This window comes from Aplidium turbinatum, chromosome 11 (assembly GCF_918807975.1).
Source record: "Aplidium turbinatum chromosome 11, kaAplTurb1.1, whole genome shotgun sequence".
Lineage (NCBI taxonomy): Eukaryota > Metazoa > Chordata > Ascidiacea > Aplousobranchia > Polyclinidae > Aplidium > Aplidium turbinatum.
This window is the reverse complement of record NC_137482.1, coordinates 7,435,104-7,456,167: the sequence shown is the minus strand read 5'-3', so window position 1 is coordinate 7,456,167 and position 21,064 is coordinate 7,435,104. Positions and strand designations below refer to the sequence as shown.

Sequence of the window (21,064 nt, the reverse complement as noted above, 5' to 3'; positions counted from 1 at the left end):
AACATGCCAAACGCAAACCATTTAGACATGCACCTCACTTAGTTTAGTCCGGCAGTCGAGACGTTACCAGGGTGTGGCCGTTGGTGTGCATTGCCAACTACGTGGAGCCATAAGTGAGACTTAGGATTTCAGTGGAGGACCAAAATTCTCTACCGCATCAGGGATGTGCTACTGGTAGGAACAGAGGTGCTACCTCTCATGAAAACCCTTACACCCCAATGCGATTAGTATCCTTCGTCGTCGTCGTCTGAGCTGAGCTTCTGGGGCCGAGGGTCTATCCTTTTACCACCCCAGATTCACGATGTTCCCGGACTACACTGGAAGGCTGCTAGAGAGCAGCCAGTCTTTAGTTTCATCATCCATGACGCGCAGACTTTCCACTCCGTTAGGTGGCTTGAAGATGGTACAGTCATTGATGATGTGGTCTGCGGTCTGTTCCTCGGCACCACATTCACAGGAGGAGGAAGAAGCCATTCCCCATTGGTGCATGGTTGAGCGGAAAAGCCCGACGCCCGTACGGAGACGGTTGAGGCGCACCCATGCCTGTCTCTGTAGTGTCAGGCCGATGGGGCGTGTGTCGGCGTCGGGGATGAATGAATGGAGTCTGGTGGTGCTTGACCTCCATTCAGAATGCCATTTATGGTCCGCCCAAGTAGCCGCAGAGATGTCTTGTTCGTCAGCTTCGTTGATCAGAAGCCGAGCGGCTGGCACGAATGGGTGTCTTGATTTCAGTCGGCGGGAGTGCCCGTTTGGGAAGGCAGAGATCTTGTGGTGGAGAAGATGATTAGGCTCCAGTGCCCGTCGACCGAGGGACAGAGTGGCTTCTTCGCGACGAAGCTCAGCAGGTTGGATGCCAGCGAGAATGGGGAGATTGTCCAATGGTGTGGGACGCAGGCATCCGGTCACTGTGCGCAGGGCGCTGTTTATGGCAGTGTCGATGTTGTGGCAGTGAGCACTGCGGCACCAGACAGGTGCACAGTACTCTGCTGAAGAGTAGACAAGGGCTAAGGCTGCTATTCGCAAAGTGTCAGCCCTCGCCCCCCAGCTAGAGCCTGCCAGGCGCTTCAGTAATGCAGCGCGGGATGTCAGTTTCTTGCGCAGTGACACCAAATGGTGGCGGTATGTGAGCGATCTGTCTAATGTCACCCCAAGTATCCTTGTAAATGGCTAAATACATCCCTCGAAATGACACTTTTCTTAATGACAGCATGATGTACATGGAACAGTATGGCCAAGACCAATAGGCTAGTATACTAATGAACTAAACAGAGGTGGCTTAAATTTACCTGTGGACAGTGTTTGTCAATTGGTATATTTTTTATACATTTTATTTCATGAAATTGCAAGTTTAATTTGCAGAAAAAGCTTGTGTAATGTGTTTTCAATTGTAGCAGACTATTATAGTTTTCCGGATATTCAAAAGCATATTAGCCATATCAAACAATTTTTTTTTTTAAATCACTGCAATTTGTATTCACCAAAATGTTCAAAAGAGCCAAAACTAAAGATTTTAAAACATTCTGCTAAGACTTCTTTTAACATTATTTTTTGTATGTATGATGGTTTTGGTGCTTGTGCTGCCCACAAGACGAAGCTTTTGTTATTCCCTTAGCTTTATTTAGAACAGTGGTTCTTAAACTTTTTGAGACACGCCTCCCTTTTACAATTCTGACAAAATTCGCCCCCCACCTTGTTTCAAAATTCAAAACATTAAGCAAAACAGCAATTCATTTCCAAGTAAGGTGCATTAATGCGAAGGATGTAACTTTTTTGTGGATACCAAATGTTTAATTTAGGGATTAGTAGCAGATAATGCGCATCTTAGATCGGCTTCACATTCAAGTTTGTTTCTAGATTTTGTCTTTATGTTCACGAAAGTAGAAAAACTATTTTCGCAAAAGTAAGTGGATGAAAATGGAAGAAGTGTGCGTATAGCCACAGCACCCACACTCTTGTAACTGTGCACATATTTCTCCCAAAACTCTGTTAGTGGCATTTCTTCAAGGTTGTTCCTTGCAGTAGAATTTCATTTTAGCTTCAAGAATTCTTCTTGTAAATTTTCGGGAAGAATTTCCTCATTTAGACGAAAGGGATTGCTTGTCATCTGCCATCAGTAGCGTAGCCAGGAATTTTGAAAGGGGGGGTTTTTGACCACCCAGCGGCGGGGGGTCTGGGGGGCCTCCCCCAGAAATTTTTGAAAAATTACTTTGAATTTGGTGCATTCTGAGAGCATTTTCAACAAAAATGTGGGTACGAATATTCCTGTAAAATGGTGCTGTCTGGTAGCATAGCAAAAGGATAAGATCATGTTTTCTTCGGCATTTTTCGGAAATAAAGCTAAGTCTCTGTGTTTTCTTGTTGCTAATTCCTGGCTGAGATGTTTGAATGTTTGGTATTGGCAAAACTCGCTCTTTTAATGCAATTTTGTTTAAAACTAGGCAATTTTTTTTTTAGACTGAAAGCATCATTCTCAATATGGTGACGTCACACGCGTGCCAAAGGGGGGGGGGGGTTGTAACCCCCAAAACCCCCCCCTTGGCTACGCCACTGTCTGCCATTCTAGAAGTTCAGTGTCACCCAAGTCTGGAAAATAGCGTTTAAATTCTTGTTTTCAAAGTTGAAGATGGCACTTCAACGCGAACTTAAGCTCGCCCTTTAGTTCAATTTGTTTTTCTCAAGGACAGTATCAAAGTTGGAAAATGAAGCTGCGTTTCCCTTTTGAACTCGACGATGCCACAGCACAAGTTATGCTATGAAAGCATGGATGGCATCATAGTCTTTGATGCGATTAGTATCCTTGCCCTGCAGGAGCAGATTTAAACTATTAAGGCTTCGAAGATGTCCACGAGGTAGGCCAACTCGACGATGCTAAACTCCGAAAGACGCTTCTACAACTTCCGCCGACGACGATTGGCGAAAGCACTCGCTACTTGCAATTTTTCATTTTTTTAAAAAAGTTTTTCTTACATTGGCAAAAAGCTAAAGGTTTACTTTGGTGGTCAAGGTGTTTTTTTTTTTCAACATGACGCTGAGAACCAGTTCGTCTCAAACCGTATTTGCTCAGATTTTAAAAACATATGACGTGTTGTGGTACAACTTGGTCATTTACTATGGCATCTATAAAGCCAAACTTCAGATAATTTTTGTAATACTTTCTCTTTTTCCTACTCCTTTTATGTCAATAGAACTGATTAATTAAAAACAAACCTAATTAAATCAATGCTAAAATTAAAAAAATAGTTTACGCATTGTAAAGTTGGGGATGCTGTTGTACCTCTAGCTCTGTCACTTGTTGGTCAGTCGTTGCCATTATTATTAGAACTAAAGTTCGAGGCTGCTGTAACAGAAAGCCGTTGTGTTCAAAAAGAATGATCACAAAGAATGCGAGATGTTTCATCTTCAACAATCGACTGTTCAGCGTAGTTGTGAAGACATGTTTAGTCATATTCATGTAGAGTTTTTCAATTTCTTGCGCCCCCTGTGTGAGCCTCACACGCCCCCCAGTTTAAGAACCACTGATTTAGAGCATAAGACAATAACAAACCGCCCTGTTAGCTCAGTGGTTCCGTGCCCGGCTCAAGATCACGCGGCGCAAGTTCGACTCTTAGGGTGTGCGCTTGAGCAACGTATTTCAGGACTGCTCTCTATTCAGCGGCAAGAACACTTCAACAATTGGAAAACTTCACTCTGCCAATCTCGGTAACCGGCCATGTGTCAAGAGCCTCTGACAGTGGTTCCCAACCTGGGGTTCGCGGACCCCTTGGGGGTCCGTGAGAAAGCATTTAGGGGTCCGTGATTACCTTGATGAATTTTGGAAAAAAGCAAAACTTTTTTCTATATGCACGGATGGAGCACCAGCTATGCTCGAGAACAAATCCGGATTTGCTGCTTTAGTAAAAAACGAAGCTCCTCGCGTGGTTGTTACCCATTGCTTCTTGCACAAGTAGGCTACGCCTTAGCAGCAAAAACTTTACTAGCAAGTCTCAAAGAAATTCTGACGAATTGCGTGAAAATCGTTAATTTCATCAAAAGCAGAGCTGTAAACCACCGTACTTTTAAAGCGCTCTGTCAAGAAGTATAGGGTCAGATTGCGGAGTAGCCTACTTTTGTATCATTCTGAGGTACGTTGGTTATCTAGAGAAGTTTTAAAACGACTGCAGCAGCTAAAAAATGAGGTATCAACTCTTTTAAAAGCAAAAGGAAGTCCCATCTCAAAATTGTTCGAGAGTAAAAGTTTTCTATGGCATGGCCTACTTAGCCGATATTTTCGGTCATATTAACAATGTTAATCGTGGCATTCAAGGACCAGGTGTGATGATGATGATGGCGTATGAGCAGATCTTTCCAGGCTAGATTGGAGGGCAGGAAATCTTCAGCCACTCAGCAGTCTCGTCGTCCAGGATCCTCAGACCATGCGCACCGTGTGGAGGCCGGTGGGTTAGGCAGTGGTGGATGACATGGTCTGCGGTCTGTTCCGTGGCACCACACTCGCATTCTGATGAAGGAGCCAGGCCCCACTTGTGCATGTCCTAACGAAAGCGGCCGACGCCAGTTCGCAGGCGGTTAAGCCTGACCCACGCAAGCCTTGCGAGGGACATCCCTGGTGGACGGGGATCGGCGTCCGGTATGAAGTCACGGAGCGTGGAGGTGTGATTTTGCCACTCCGTGTTCCACATGTGGTTCGTCCAGTGTGCCGCACTTAAACCAAGTTCTTCTGCGTTCTTAAGGAGTTGTTGTGCGGCAGGCACAAAGGGGCGTCTTGATTTCAGCCGCTGCTTTATAGGTGGTGGTCTCTTGAATGTTGCATGGCGGAGATGGTCGGGAAGGACCAGGTGTGACAATAATTGATGCAGCTGAAAAACTGAAAGCGTTTTTAGCCAAGTTGCCGGTTTGGAAACGTAGACTGGAAGCAGGTAATTACGCTAACTTTGCAATGTTAGAAGATCTTATCTTGATGGATGAAACTCAAAGAGAATGTACTCTTTTGATCTTTATGAGAGAAAAACTTTGCCCACACTTGAAACCCTGCAAAGCAAATCTCATTTCAACGTTATTTTAATTTAGAACACCTGCCGAACGAAGTTGAAACATGGATTCAAAATCCATTTCTTTTTGACTTGAACAACATTAGCGATGACGATCTCAGTAAAGATGACCTAATTGATTTGATATCAAAAGAGTTATTACCGTACGCATTGAGTTTCATTCAAAAACTGTGGAAGAATTTTGGTGCTCACAACTGCAAACCTACCCATCATAGCCGTACGAGACCAAACCATTTTGAGGGGGTAGAACGTAGATTTGCCCAAATCTGCACGTTTTTATAGAAATTTCCCAAATGTAATGTAAACGGTGCATTTTGATGCCGAGGCAACTGTATCATGCCAGTTTGGGCAGTTTTATAAATAGACTATGATAAGATAATTTCATATTTTTTTGTTGCCCAAATCTAAACGATACAGTTATGTAAATGGGAAAAATTAATGAACTTGTTCATTTTTTGGAAACTGCCTCACGCTAATTTGGGCAGTTGCATAAACAGACTAATCAGTTTCATCAGATAATTTCATGTTTTCAGCTGCCCAAATCAACACGATGCATTTGTGAAAATTAATAAAATTAGCTATAGCCTATAGCAAGTTTTTCGTTTTGATTTGAGCAGTTTCACAAAAGTATTAGAGACATATTTTGGTGGCTGGCCAAATTGGCATGATGCAGTTGGTTAAATGCATTTCGTACTAAAGTTTGACCACCATGCAATACAATGCATCAATACGGGTGTGCCAAATGAAAATTTTGAGGCACAATTCTTGTGCAAATAGGAGGCTGTAGCCTACTCAGTTTGATAGGTAAAAGATATTAATTTATAGTTTTTAATAATTCATGCAATTTTGTTGCTTTTCATATAGCAATTTTTGCCCGAATTCGCGACGTTTTGAAACATTCGTGCGTGGGGGGCAGCTGCCCCCCCTGGCTCGTACGGCTATGCTACCCACAAAAATCACTTAAGTTGTTACGCTTCAAAAGCGTCTGCTCGATATCAACGTTTCTTGGAAAACTTTTCTATCTTGCCGCAACAGCAGCAAAAGGCGGAGTTTCAGCGTGGAGAACTTAAAGCAACGTTTTTAGGGCTCAACCTTTGGGATGCATGCTTAATGAAATGTTTCAGAACAGCGTTGAATACTGGTTCATCAACAGATTTATATGCAAGTAATAAATCTCTTTTAAGCAGTACCAATTGAGGGACCTTCAGCAGCGGAAGGTTTAAGATGGATGACTAAAAATGCTGGCAAATAAGCACAAACAATAAAAGAAACCATACGTTGAAGTTTAGGGATGGGAGGCCCAACACAATACCCAAAAATCAGCAATCTTAAGTAACCACTCGCTGTTGTTATTCAACGCGCATGGGACACCCTTTCTTGACGATAAAAAAGTAGCGGTTTCAAATTTCCTGGAACATTCATCACTAAATGAACTGCCATAGCAAGAAGACACATATAGTCGCTCCGAAAAGATGAATCTTAGCTTCTTTCTTGTGCTCAGAAAACCATAAGATCTTGGCTTTTAAATGATTTGCGCTATAGCTGTGATGAAACTTTACAATATTGTCGGATTTTCATATGTTGGGGCTTAAGTTTTGATATTTTCTTAATTATGTTCATCAAACCACCATTTTCGTATGCATTAGGGCCTTTCACTTTGCCTTCCAAAAAGCTTTTTGCGTGTGTAAAATAAATCTCATTTACATGGAAGAGACATTCAAGAGTGTGTACCACTCCTACTACCACTGTACTTAATTGCTAAACAAGGTGGAGCAACTTAACAATCAAAATAAAAGCATCACAGTAGCAAAATTGCCGTGTTTCTCATTTTTTTGTCCAAAAATGAGCAAAAACATGTTTTTTCAAAATAACTCCTTTTCTGTTGCAGTTAGCGTTTCATATTGTATTGACAACAAATAGGAAATTGCATCCCTTCCGGTTATTTTGGCACAAGTTCCAAGTCTCTAGCTCTTGCCATATTCGTGATAAGGCCAAAATAGCAAAAATCCGCTAGCTGGCACATCAAGATGACGTCATAATGAAAAAATAACGTCATTTTTGAAATCAGTGACGAAAATCCATTCAGAATTTGACCCGAACGTAATTTTCCTGAAAAGTCGCCTAAAAGTGGGACACCCTAATATTTATGCTTGTGTCTGAAACTTCATCTTACCATTGGTGTTTCAATTGCGAGCTATGAGAGGAGTTTCTCAAAGCTCAAAATGATAAAGTCGTATTTATGTTCTACCATGAATGATGATCGGCTATCAGCTCTATCGACTCTTTCTATAAAAAGAGACTACGTTCAAAAACTTGATTTTGAAGATATTACCGCGGATTTTGCTTCGGTGAAAGCTCGAAAAGTTCAATTTTGAGGCGGCTATTGATCTTTTATTTGCCTAATACATTTGTTGTCCATTTTTGGTCTTTTATTTTTGGCCTTAACGCTGAGACAGTGAGACTTCTTTCTAAAGCAATATAGAACTTCTGAGACGCGGCCAGTGGCGTAGCCAGAAATTTTTTTTTGGGGGGGCCAAATATTTGATGGATCAAAGAGAACGACAAAGTATTTGTTTAAAGATATCGCCACCTGATGTGCAGTGGCGTATCCTGGGGGTTGAGCAATGGAAGCAATAAAATTGGTGGAGGAGGGTTAGAGCGTGCCGAAGGCACGCGTATTCTAGGGGGTCCGAGGGCATGCTCCCCCGGAAAATTTTTGCAAAATTACACTAAAATAATGGATTATAGCGCTTTCTGGAAACACTTTTAGGGTAATATTTGTATGAAATTTATTAACTTATTAAAGGTAACTCTTGCACACAAACGGGCAAAAACTGTGACTAAAATTAAAGAACACCAAAAACTCAGCTACCGGTACACAAAAACCCAACAGAGTAAGCGATTCGGAAATTGCTTCCACAGATTAGTTAAAAGAAGCGTAAATCGCGTAAACTTTGCGCGATTTACGAGTTGCAAAATTTATTGGTGTCTTTCTGTGTGTCTAAAACAAGCCCTGGGGGGCGTTAATAGCCACATGTCTTAGAAAACGATATAAATTTCTACAAATTTTGTTATATTTTCAACAAAGGCTCAACTTCCGAATCCAAACTTTGAAAATTTGGGGGGGGCCATGGCCCCTTTCGCCCCCCCTGGCTACGCCTATGGACGCGGCACATTATTTGTAATTATTTTTATTGAAAAGATTGCTTGAACATGAAACTTACTTTCTGAAAAAGAAACAAAGCCGTAGAAATAATCAGCCAGGCATCATTGAACTTTAACAATGTTGCTTTTTACCGAATAAATATTTGTTTGGTTTATTTACTTAAATGAGTGGCAATTGCCGATTAACTCAACCTTCCAAGTTCAGTAGAATAAAGAAGCCCGACACAGGTGGCTTTGAATAAATTATGCACAAAGATATGATTGCCCTAATGGGTGGTTCATTACAAACACACATAGGCGGGTAAAAATGGATTGTCCGGATAATGGTTGACCGGAAAAGCGAATACAAATTGGTTGATTCACTGGATAAACATAAAAGCAACGTTGCAAACATCGTTTTTCACCTTTTAGCAAGCTTGGACATCCTTTGCTTCCAAATAAAAGCTGTCCGCACCGACTAAATCCTTGCTGTGATAAAAGTGACCACTGATTTCCTGATGAACTCACTGCAACCACTATTCACAGCTCTTAATCTTGCGTCTTCGTCGTTGTGTCTAAGCTATGACTGACAAATGTGAGTCTTTGTGACTGACAAAGCGACTGAAATTGTTATTTTAGTAGGCTAGATGCATTGTAAGGTGAAGGCTGCCGTCAACAGTGCAAAAGGATTAGAAAAAGTTTAAACTCGAGTGCAAATTTGATTAGAGATTTTGAAATGGAATTCAATGGTTTTGAAACTAAAAACCTTGTACCCTCGATGAAGAAATGGCAAGGGGGCGAATTATGAAACGTGTGAAAATTCAAAATCTTGTGAGAGGTCAACAGAAACAAACCTCCAGTCCCGTTTACACAATCGATGAGTTAAGGAAACAGTCAGGCTAATGTTGAAAATTAGCATGTACGAGGTGTGGCTAAAAAGAAACGAGACTGACGCCACAGATTGCGTAATACAAAAGTCTCACTCGAATCAATGCTTTCACAGTGTTTCATAACATCTGTTGAGTGTTCGACAGATGTGTTCTCACAATAACATTGTTACGTTTATTTTTAGGGAGAGTTAAGTGAAGGTGGTAAAGTATCTGTTAACAATTTCCATTAAACTTTTTTATTGGATAAAGTGATTTTGTTTTCAATTTTGCAAAATGACAACTGAACAAAGAATCAACATCAAATTTTGTGTTGAACTTGGAAAATCAGGGAACAGCAACAGATACTTTGAAGATGCTGCGTGAGGCTTATGGTGATTCTTGCATGTCGAGAGCAAGAGTGTTTGAATGGCACAAGCGATTTGTGGAGGGCAGGGAAGATGTGGATGATGATCCCAAATCAGGAAGGCCTTAACGCTTAGTCCAAACGCTTAGTCCACTATGAGTTTGTACCACAAGGACAAACGGTTAATCAGCACTTTTATAAAGAAATGCTAACTCGCCTTATCAATAAAATTTGTCTGAAGCGAAGAGCCTTGTGGGCAAGCAAAACCTGGATTTTGCACCATGACAATGCACCTGCTCACACATCCCTCATGGTGAAGCAATTTTTGGTCTCCAAGCAAATCACCACATTGCACCATCCACCTTACTCTCCAAACCTTGCTCCTTGTGATTTTTTTTTCTGTTTCCAAAATTGAAGGGGATAATCAAGGGAACACGCTTTGAAGAGGTTGATGATATCAAAACTAACGTGATGGCACACATCAAATCCATAGAAAAAAGGGAATTTGAAGAATGCTTCTGGGCATGGTCAAAAAGAATGACAAAGTGCGTGGAAGCCGATGGCGAATATTTTGAAGGTGACCATTAGAGGTCACATTAGAGTTGTACTTTGTATTCAAAGTGAACTTCACTTGCTATGGGTTTTAATAAACTTTAAAATTCACCAGTCTCGTTTCTTTTTAGCCGGACCTCGTATGGACATTTGGGTCGTCATGCTATTGTCGTCATGCTATTGTCTGATTATTTATCTATTTTTCTAACATGCCAAATTGGATTTCTTTATCACTTTTGTTATGGTTTAACGTGTAAAACATATACACGGTAACCCAAATTTATCATATTACTGTGACATGCCACTACTACATCCCAGCTGGCGATGCCTGTCGTTCTTGCATTAATTCAACGTTTGCTAACGTTGGATCAGTGTGGAAGTGACGAGTTTAGCTGACTGGGGTTTAAAATTATCGCTTTATCAACGCAACTTTTATCAAAGCACGCTTGATATCTTCAAGACATAACTTTCCCTAGGTAAAATTGAATTTCCGAAAGATGATGATGTTGTTTTTGCTAGTTTGTTTTATTTGTTTTCGTCATTGTTTTCAGTGTCGTCAAGTTATAGCCTATCTATTTTGTGAGTCGTGCAAGGCCTATGCAGTGCCGGATTAAAGGTCTGCTGGCCTGTAGGCAGAGGTGGGCAGTAGCGCGCTACTTTTGTAGCGGCGCTACTTTTTTGGTAAAAGTAGCGGTAGCGGCGCTACTATTTAGTTGGAGTAGCGGCTGCAGTAGCGGCGCTATTTTTATTCCAAAGTAGCGGTAGCGGGAGAGGCGCTACTTTTTTTCAGTCGCATTCCCGCTACCCGCTACTTTTTAATTTAAATTGAAAAAAATGCTTGTTTTTTTTTGCAATACTGGCGTGGTCAAGCAGCTATATAGCCTAATCGGCTTGGTTGCAAAGTTTCGGTCTTTTCTAGCTGACGTCAACTTCTTCGGCGAATATCTCCGTGTGATGAAGCCTATCTGCCAGGCTTTAGACATTCTCCAGGGCGAGTCCAAGGCATATTATGGAGTCTTGCTTCCAACCATTACAATTTGCGGGAAGAAGTTGACCGAGATCAGTGATCTTGTGAAGAGTTGAAAGTGAAAGTCCTTGAAGGGGTGAAGAAACGATTCAACAAGTGCTTCAACAACATGAAATGCGTTATGGCATCATGTCTTCATCTTTCCTTCAAGACGCCATGACTACAATTTCTGCACTACGTTTCCACGGATGATGCTGACGCACTGCGAGAAAAAGTCAAGACAGATGTAATTCGACTGTTGCGAGAGACATCAAGCCAGGTTGATACCGAGAATAGTGACACCAACACCAGTCATGACTCCGAGGATGTATTTTTTGCTGTGTTGGCGCCATCCCTTGAAACGTCGGTGCAGAAGGAAGCAACGATTGTGGACGCTTTTTTTTCGGACAAGAGCAAGTCCTTGAACTTTTCGAATACAGAGTTAAACATCTGTTCATTAAATACAACACCCCCATTCCTTCCAGTGCTGCGGTGGAGAGACTTTTCTCTGTTGGAAAAGATGTGCTTAAGCGAAAGCGAGCAGGACTTAATGACTCTCACTTTGAAATGCTCGTGTTTTTGAAAGATGCGTAACAATAAATTTCCCTTAGAATGTGTTTTCTATAACGACGTTAAAATGACAGCGTAAACGAATGATAACATTCGTTTTCAAGGTCATTTTTGCGTCACTAGGGACTTGAGTGTTTCCTAGTGTCATTTTCGACAAAAGTAGCGGAAGAAGTAGCGGTAGCGCGCGCTACTTTATCCCGAGTAGCGGTAGCGCGCTACTTTTGTAAATTGGTAGCGGGTAGCGCGCGCTACTTTGGCCCAAGTAGCGGTAGCGGGTAGCGCGCTACTTTAAAAGTAGCGGGTGCCCACCTCTGCCTGTAGGCACATTTTATAAGTGGCCTGAAAATCAGGGTTGTCAACTAAAAAGTAGAATTATCCGTGATGCCAAATCATTGTCACAAAGATCGTTGTTGCAACTATAACACTGGGTATGGGATGGAATGGAATGGAAGACGTTTCTTCCATCTTCCAACCTGAGATTTTCTTCCATTCCATCTTCCAATCTATCTCAGAAATCTCTTCCATCTTCCATTCCATCTTCCATCCTCACATTTTGTGATCTCCGCGTTGAATATGCCACATATAAACCTAAAAACCATAGCTAAATATAAGCTAAAAATTTAACGGCTGTATTTTCCTAAGGATTACGTAGCCTACCGTTTTGTGTTAGAACTAGAAGCGTAGATTGATTCTATAAATACAGAAAGAAACAACACGTAGCAAAGTTGAAGAAACTGTAGTAGTAGTATACGTTGGAGAAGATAAAAAAGTAACGGAAACACTTGAGAAGCAACATTACTTTTGTTCAGGTTGCAAATACTTTCAAACGTTTACTTTTGAGACATTTTTGTTTTGTTTCCTTCTGTTTTCTATCATTTTTGCCATTGTAGTTTTTCGTACAAAAATATATTTCGTTTTAACTGCCTTCTCGAAACAAAACCCACGACAATCTCCAAACATAGAACCAGGTAGAACACAAGTGTCGTATATGATGGAATGTTGTCAAACGTCAAGAAGTTTCCTCCTCTTGGGAGAAGTGTGAATCGTTTATTGCTTTCTGATTGGCCAATTCTGTCTAACAACAGTAGGTTTGGCAAATACGCGTCAGGCAACAGTCCCGTTGGTTTAATACGAACCGAAAATCGAATTATTTTAGCAAGCAGCGTAATATTTTGCATGTCTTGATAAAGCGTTGGAAAGTTAATGATGGAATTGGGATGGAATGACGGAAGATTGTCTTCCATCCCATCATCAAGATCTTCCATTCCTTTCCATCCTTGACATTTTCCATCTTCCATCCCAAAATCTGTCTTCCATTCCATTCCCTGCACATGGTACCGTGCAAAAACTTGGTCATATGCCTAACTAAATAACAACTTTGCGCGTTTTTGCGATTGACAACGCGAAATAGTGGTGCGGTACTGATGAGCCCAGCCTCATGGGCGAAACACGTGTGTATCGCTAAGTTCTTTGCTACACTCGACTGCCGAGAAACAACATGTTTCCATTCATCTTTTTTTAACAGTTTTTGCAACCTTTAATTCATCTGGAAAAACAAAGCTATTAGGCCAGTGGTTCCCAACCTTTTTTGTTGCGTTCCTCCTTTTGCCTATTTTGGAACTATTCATTCCTCCCCATATTACTAAAAACAAAAAAGGGAGTCCTAATTTTAGAAACCCTAGAATTTTAACTAAAATGGTTTCTCTAGAATTCCCCCAGATTGTAATAGACACCATTATGTTAGGGTTCTAAGACTCTTTCCTCATTCCGATCGGAAGTAAAAACGGGATCAGGGACCGCACAGCCGGCGGTCTATAAAAATTACCAGATATGCCAGTTTTTGGTTTGGCTTATCAAAACCATCGTGTCGATCATCCTCATTCTGCGCAAGTGGAACCCAAGGTATGTGAAGGTTTTTTAGTGGCGTGTTGGCCAGTGGCGTAGCCAGAAATGTTTTTTTGGGGAGGCCAAATATTTGATGGATCGAAGAGAACAACAAAGTGTTTGATTAAAGACATCGCTACCTCATGTACAGTGGCGTACCCTGGTCGGTTGAGCAAGGGAAGCAATAAAACTGGTGGGAGGTTAGAGCGTGCCGAAGGCACGCGTATTCTAGGGGGGCCCGGGGGCATGCTCCCCCGGAAAATTTTTGCAAAATTACACTAAAATAATGAATTATAGCGCTTTCTGGAAACACTTTTAGGGTAATATTTGTATGAAATTTATTAGCAAATAAACAGCTATTAACTTGTTAAATGTAGCTCTTGCACACGAACGGCAAAAACTGAAATTCCTCCCCTGAACTCATGAAATTCCTCCCTAGGGAGGAATTCCTCCCCGGTTGGGAACCACTGTATTAGGCTAAGATAAATACTTATTAGCTTAGAAAATAATTATTTTGAAAACATGACTAAATTTCTACTGATTTTAAAGTGGCCTGGATTTTTGACTGGCCTGTAGGCACGTGCCTACTTTGCCTAATGGTTAATCCGGCACTGGGCCTATGGTGCGTTGCGCTTGAAATGGCTTTGCCCGTGGTAGGATTTCTTTGTGGGGTTTTCTTTGCCTGCCTTGCTCTTCTTGCTATGAGCTAAACGCATCAAGACGTGTTCCCCTTAAGACCATCAGCACTCTTGATAACGCACCATGGCCGATCTTCATAGCAACTGTCCATACAAATCTTAAATATATCAGCTAAAGCTATGCGGGCTAATAAAGCTATAGCCTAAATTTATTTGTTTTTTACCATTTTCTTTTTTTTCTTTTCCCTTTATATCTTAAATTTTTCTGAAGGTGTTGCGACCGTGCCAAATTTTTTTCAACTCAATAACTTACTTCGGTCACAAGCACGTTTTAACGTTCGCGTTTTGTCGCTTCTACCTTTTTCTCGACCTTTGCTATGTTGACGTGTATTGTTTTGATATGATGGTCAGAAATAAAAAACAACTGAACTGAACTGACATTTACAAAAAATTGTGTGACGATTTAGTCCAGGCCCTTAGGGGAATCTTTAGGCTAAACGTGTTACACGTTGTTTATTTGCATATTATTGCAGTTGGTCAACCCAACTTTGATTTTAGTGGGTGCCGCAACATTTTGGGTCACGTGATCACCCCTAAATCGGGGATTTCGCCAGAAATCACGTTTCAGCTCTTTTTACGGCATTTTTGTGCAATTACATATTTGATTTTTGCATATTTCAACTTAAAAAGCACACACAAATAAGCGAGACAAAACAAACACAAAATAATTTGGTTGATGACGTCATCATTTTTTTGCTTTTTTAACCTATTTTGGTCGCTTTGCTGTTGGTTTTAGTTGGAGTACCGGCTACTAAAACCATTTCACAATTTCCAAAAGTAGTTTCGTTATGAGTGCATCTTTTATGACGGCATCATCACATCCAGTGGCGTACGCAGGATTTTCTCAAGGGGGGGGGGCATTGAGAATAGCGTAACCAGGAATTTTCAAAGGGGGGGGTTTGACGACCGCCGGGCGAAGCCCGACGGCGTTTTTGCTGAAGACGACACCCAGCGGCGGGGGGTCCTCCCCCAGAAAAATTACTTTGAATTTGGTGCATTCTGAGAGCATTATCAACAAAAATGTGGGTATGAATATTCCTGTAAAATGGTGCTGTCAGGTGGCATAGCAAAAGGATAAGATCATGTTTTCTTCGGCAGTTTTCGGAAATAAAAGCTAAGTCTCTATGTTTTCTTGTTGTTAATTCCTGGCTGAGATGTTTGAATGTTTGGTATTGGCAAAACTCGCTCTTTTAATGCAGTTTTGTTTAAAATTAGGCAAGTTTTTTTTAGACTGAAAGCATCATTCCCAAGCATAAAGAGACTGAAAGCATCATTCTCAATATCGTGACGTCACACGCGTGCCAAAGTGGAGTTGTAACCCCCAACCTCCCCTTGGCTACGCCACTGGCCATTGAAATCCCAGACGTCTTCATAATATCCCAGTATGGTTTTAGTTTAGACTTTATCCATTTCTCTCTCACTAATCACTATAATAGGCTTACAGAACACTATGCTACTTGGCATACCTGGGGTGGTGTAGGTGGATTGGGCCATGTATTTCGTATTGGCTTAGTTTATAAAACAACATTGTTACAGTAATTGCTTTGACAGAGCAATGCAAAACATATTAAATGCCTTAATCTACGTGGTTAACTATTAAAACATTTTGATTGATTTTTGGGCCACGGCCCAATGCCCCCCCCTCCTGCGTACGCCACTGATCACATCATTAGGACTAGACAACTTGAACTTCAAGAACCAAAAGTAAGTTTATTCTGAAAAAAGCGATCAAATACTATCATTATCAGTTTTGCAAGTGCTTAAACTTTTGCTATTGCAAGCAATAACAATAATACCAGTACATGACGTCACATTTACGTCATTGATAACATAATTTTGTTTGATTTTTATTTCGTGTATTTTGTAGTAGCAGTCAGTACAAATAAAAATACGTATCTAATTGCATAAAAATGCCGTAAAAAGAGCCCAAAATTGATTTGGGAGGAATCCCCGATTTGGGGGTTATCATGCGACCCAAAAAGTTGCGGCACCCACTAAAATTGAAGTTAGATTCAGCAACTACAAAAAACAACATGTAACACGTTTAGCCTAAAGATGCTCATTTTTGCCCCTAAGAGCCTGCACTAATTAGATGATTTTAATCGACAATTTACGTAAGTTCTGAAAGAGCGGTGGTCTGATAATTACGATTTATTATCCAATTAGTAAAATTTATTGATATCCGAGCTAACCCTAATCCTAAGTAATCTATCTTTAGTACCACCGCAGCAATTTTCGCAGTAGGCTACAACAAATCAAGCAATATGGTCATTGGTCACATAAAAGTTTAACATCAGAAAAACAAACATAAAGAAACGCTTAGTGGTGAACAATTCAATCTGAATAGTAAGGAGTCGCAAAATATTATTTGGTCATCCAGTTAGCTGCAAAAATTGTTCTCGCGGTCGTCTCTCTTGTGGTTGCTCAAAACAGGAAGGAACGCTTGCAGACAGAGCCGGATTTAGCTGATGGGGGGCCCGGGGCACTTTTAGATCGGGGGCCCCGTGCAAAAACCATCTCTACGTCTACAGTAGCATCAGTCCAGTACTGCACAGCATTTTGCAGAAACTTTAAAGGCCAAAAGGAAAAAAATAACACAAAATCACATTTTTTCCACATAGGGGGGCCCTTCAAAAGTCGGGGGGCCCGGGGCAACTGCCCCCCCCTAAATCCGGGCCTGCTTGCAGAGTCTCTGCTAGCCAGCGGAAAGTATCCTCATCAGGCGAGTGATTAGATAAGTTTAAGGCAAAGTTAAAGAGGGTGTCTTTCACTAACATTACTTCTATTGTGGTCGAGCAGAAACAGTCAAACTAATAACTGGATATCAATCCTCAATCGTCTTAGGCTACTGTGTGATGTGCAGTCTGACCATAGAAAGAGCTCAACACATGCTCTCCTGGGCCACATCGAAACGGGCTTTTGCCTGAGGATGGTTTTTTTGTCCGGTTTTCTTTCTCCATCCTATTATTATTATTATGACTGCTCATCCACATCAATATTGGAACTGGCAAATTCAATCCACAACTGATTCCATCCACAACTGGCAAATTCAATTCGATAGGCTGTCATTCATTACTACATGTGTGCTTCTCTCTGTTTTTGTTTTATTTTTTGCTATTTGTTTTTTGGGTTTTGTGGCCGTGCTAACTACTGATATATAGCCTACTGTACATAATTTTTCATTCAGGCACGTTTTAAACTTTTCAAGGTTTTGCAACCTTTTCCCGTTCATTAACGTGCTGGTAGGTTTATATCGATTTTTGTAGTTAGTACCGTATCTTTTTCGTCCAGGACGCGTTAATGACAAAAAATAAAATGATTGATTGAATGATTGAAAGATGCTAATTAACTTAATAGCGTAGAAGATTGACACAAGGAATAACAGGTGCATTATCTTTGAGTCATGTATAAAACCTACCACCAAAGAAAAAGTACAACAAAAATTGGAATGTATTAATTTTGGAATTAGTGTAAAACAGGTGTCAAAAAACGGTTGGTTTACGGATATCTGTTGGATTCAGAACTACATGATTATTGTGGTGCTAATATTGTTTTAGATAAAGTAACATTTACAGAGTGAATAGCTTTAAAGCTGCATATCCTATCAGACACCAGAAAGCGCTGTATCATTGACGTCAAAGTAAACTGACTTTCAATCAACAAGATACAACAGAGATATCAAAATAAACGCTTACTCAACATTGGTCCAAAAATATGATTCCAATTAATATATCACAAGATATATTGTACGTAGGCTAGGTGATTTCAATATGATATTGCAGTGAAACAAGACACGTAGCCTATATATATAATGCTTTCTATTTCATGTAACCTGAATTCATCCTAAATGTTTTATGAGCACATTTATACATTGCATAACAGTATTTCTTAGTTAAAATTAATGCACAGTACACCAAAAACGCAACCAAAGTTTTTCTTTGCATTTCTACTAGTTTCACAGCAATTAAGCACCCTTGAAATTTGAGTACAATCTGCATTGTACAAATTTTCTCTACCAGTAGAGACAGAATAAAAACAATGAAGTACACATCGGTGTGAAGAATTGCAAGGATTAAATTTTACTGGAAACAGAGTATTTTTCTTTTCCTCTTTCACTGATAATGCAAACATGATTTAAATCACGAAAGTATTCATTGTAATCAAGAGCATAACCGATCACAAATTGGTCAGGTATTTCAAATCCAATAAAGTCAGGTCTATAACCACAACTTCTTGTTGTTCTTTTCACAAAAAGACTCACGACCTGTACAGAATAAGGTTTATATTTTTTCAATATATTCAATAGTTTACTCATTGTCTTACCAGTGTCTATCATATCTTCAACGATCAAAATATTTTTTCCTGCCAAATGAGAAAAATCATCACCACCAATAACTTCCACAGTCTTGCCTTGTTTATCATTCTGGTAACTTTTCAGTCGGATGAAATCAATAGACATTTGACAAGATCGGTTTCCATTTGCATTTAAGAGACGCAAATAATGTAACAAATCACTAAAAAACTGATAACCACCTTTGAGAACACATATTGCTGCAGTTGGCCTGGATTGGTCAAGTTTTTCAAATATGTCTCTGGCAACTCTTTCAGTTCGGTCAAGAACTAGCCCTTTGGGAATAATGACCTTTTTGATGTCTTCCTGATAGTGCTTTGGAATGCAAAATGAATCACATGAAAACCCTATAAAGTCATCGGCAATTTTAATATAAGACATTTTATCCACTTACAAAACCCATGAACACAAGCTAAAAAAGTAAATAACATCAATGACTAAGCATTATGATTAAGCAGAGGTGGGCACCCGATACTTTTAAAGTAGCGCGCTACCCGCTACTTGGACCAAAATAACGCATGCTACCGCTACCAATTTACAAAAGTAGCGCGCTACCCGCTACTCGGACTAAAATAGCGCGCGCTACTTCTTCCGCTACTTTTGTCTAAAATGACAATTGCTGCGCGGAAACAATCGGCCACCCCCACAAGTGGGGAACAAACCGACGATGGATTATGATGATGACACTAGGAAACACTCAAGTCTCTAGTGACGCAAGTCCCATGAAAACGAATGTTATCATTCGTTTACACCAGGGTCCAGGGTTACTCAACTAATTTTTAACAAAGGTCCAGCTTGGCAAGTCGAATATTTTTAGCGGTCCCGTGAATAAGTTATTTTACACGCAACCACAAAAGTTAAACTATCTGCACCAAACCACTTTTTAGGTAAAATTTAACTCGAATTGAATTTCTGAGAAAGTGTTGAGAAGTCTGGGAGTCGAAGCACCCCAGCAATTACCATAATCCCAGTAAAAATTGCTTCCTCCCAGTAGAAATTTGTTCAAAGCCTTGAAACGTGGCAATGAGCTTATTCTTCCAAAAGCTCAAGGTCCAACAACAACACCCAGAAGGTCCGGGTTTAGACTGCGGTCCGCCAGTTGAGTAGCTCTGGTTTACACTGTCATTTTAAAGTCGCCATGGAAAACACATTCTAAAGGAAATTTATTGTTACGCATCTTTCAAAAACACAAGCAATCAAGCATTTCAAAATGAGAGTGCCAGCTTTGGCTTAAGCACATCTTTTCCAACAGAGAAAAGTCTCTCCACCGCAGCACTGGAAGGAATGTGGGTGTTGTATTTAATGAACAGATGTTTTAACTCGGTATTCGAAAAGCTGAAGGACTTGCCCGTGTCTAAAAAAAAGGCGTCCACAATTGCTGTTTCCTTCTGCACCGACGTTTCATGGCATTATCGCTTTCATAGCTTGATCGCAGGATTGCAGCTCCACACTAGAAAACAAGATTCCCAAAAAAACAAAACTTTGCAACCAAACCGATTATATAGCTGCTTGACCACGCCAGTGTTGCCAAAAAAAGGAGTATTTTTTAATTTTAAATTAAAAAGTAGCGGGTAGCGGGAGTGCGACTGAAAAAAGTAGCGCCTCTCGCACTACCGCCACTGTGGCAAAAAAATAACGCAGCTACTCCAACTAAAAAGTAGCGCCGCTACCACTAATTTTACCACAAAAGTAATGCGCTACTGCCCACCTCTGTGATTAAGTGTGTGACAATAATACAATTCATGCATTAAGCTTAAAGTACCATCAAAATTTTTTACTTGGGATTTAGTACTAAGCATTGTACTGATAGTGATACCGTGAATTTAATTTCTTATTTTTATCTCAAAAAGAATTCATATCATTTTACAGGCAGTGGCTATATTTCCCGCAATAGTGATGCCAGATAAGAAATGCTGACTCTAACTTAAGAAACGCTCAAAGCTGTTGAAACTAAAAACTTCAAATTTGGGAAATTTTGAAGTCCTGGGCTGAGAACAAATCCCTAACCTTAACTCTAACCCATACCTTAATCCTCTCTAACTTTAATCCTAACTCTGGCAAGACCTGTCATAAAACAATGCTTTTTGATTGCAACCAGAAACCCTTTTTGACTCCAACAAGGGATAATAATAGCCACTTGTAAAATTAACAGCAAGATATCCAATTTGATTTAATTTTCAATGCGTAATGTGATATCGAGCCAGTTTCCTGCAACTTATGACCTTGCGTAGTCAGCCATTTCTGTTATGACCGCACAATACAACATATTTTTGTAATTGTGGCTACATTTGTAACACTGCATTATTTTTTTCTTTTGTTGTTCATTACTTTGAAAAATTGTCTGCATATGCTAAAGATTAAACGCCTTTGCTACAAGAGTTATACAGTTGTGACTATTTTTCCAAAAAGGGTAGGCTTGTTTCAGTGCAACTTTAATCAATTGCCACAACACATATTGTGCCATAAGTGCAGCGAGGTAAAATGCAATGGAATTGTTTTTGCAAGCCTTAGTGAAGTATATACCGTAGCAAATGATGTTTTGATTGAATGTGGGAATCTTTATCCTCAGACAGAAGCTCTT

General features: G+C 40.3%; 1 pseudogene; it reads right to left on the bottom strand.

The window, feature by feature from the left end:
• Positions 1-15,831: 15,831 nt before the first annotated feature.
• Positions 15,832-18,889, bottom strand: LOC145779450 (hypoxanthine-guanine phosphoribosyltransferase pseudogene; annotated as a pseudogene).
• Between the last annotated feature and the right edge of the window lie 2,175 nt (positions 18,890-21,064).